Source organism: Etheostoma spectabile, chromosome 14 (assembly GCF_008692095.1).
Source record: "Etheostoma spectabile isolate EspeVRDwgs_2016 chromosome 14, UIUC_Espe_1.0, whole genome shotgun sequence".
Lineage (NCBI taxonomy): Eukaryota > Metazoa > Chordata > Actinopteri > Perciformes > Percidae > Etheostoma > Etheostoma spectabile.
The window spans coordinates 20,861,022-20,861,994 of NC_045746.1; the positions used below are offsets into that span (position 1 = coordinate 20,861,022).

The 973-nt window shown below is 39.2% G+C and overlaps 1 protein-coding gene across 4 annotated transcripts in view; it reads left to right on the forward strand.

Moving 5' to 3' along the window:
- Positions 1–973, forward strand: part of trappc9 (trafficking protein particle complex subunit 9) — a 265,848-nt gene that overhangs the window by 60,970 nt on the left and 203,905 nt on the right. The window lies entirely within an intron of this gene.

A 973-nucleotide genomic window follows, 5' to 3' on the forward strand; every position in this document is an offset into this window, starting at 1 on the left:
AGGAAACATTCACCATTCACACACATTCATACACTGTGGCCGAGGCCGCCGTACACTAGGACACTTTGACATGGGACTGGAGGGCCAAGGGATCGAACCACCAACCTTCCGATTGGCAGGCAACCGCTCTGGTGGCTGTGGCTCAGTGGTAAATAAGGGGCTCAAATGACAAAATAAAAAGAAAAGGGTTAGTTTTATCTAATGATACTTCAGATTTGTATAGGTCTGCGTACACATTTTAGAAAGCAGTATTGAATTTCTGTGGGAGCAGTCAGCAATTTAAATGTTGTTCAACTTCATTCTGAGTGTGTCGATTTCTTTTTATTTTTAACTGTCCTTTGATGCGCCATCCCCCTGCTGAGCCTGTTCTAGACTTTGTTATTAATTTTCAAGGGAATTAATTTGGCCCAGCCTTGTTCAATTAAGGTAAGAAGAGAAGGAAATGGTTGTATTTCTCTCAAATCCTTTAATTGCGCCCCACAAGACTCGAGGATCCTCTACTGAGTTAACATTCTCTGAGATAAATGTTTTAAAAGTATTTCTGAAACGGTCACAATAATCATTGTTTTTAAGTAATGTGGTCTTAAAGTGCCATCTTGTGATAACACAATGGTCAGAAAAAGAGGATAAATCACAGCTGAATGAAATCCAGAGTATAACATTACATAAGCCAGTTAATGACCTATCCTTGAATAGGTTTTGTGTCTGTAAGAATAAAAACTATATTGCCTTGAAGAAGGGTTTACAGCTCTAAATAGAGCTGTGAGACTGAAATCGTTAAGTAAACCTTGGAAGGCAACTGTCAAAGGAGGAATACGTTGAGATGGTGCACCAGATCTATGTAGTAAGGGATCCAGGACAGCGTTCATGTCGGTGCCAATAACTGAAAAGTCCTGCAAGTCTTGCTAATTGTGCCAAGTGCTCTGGGCTAAACGTATTTGTGGCATATATATATATATATATATATATATAT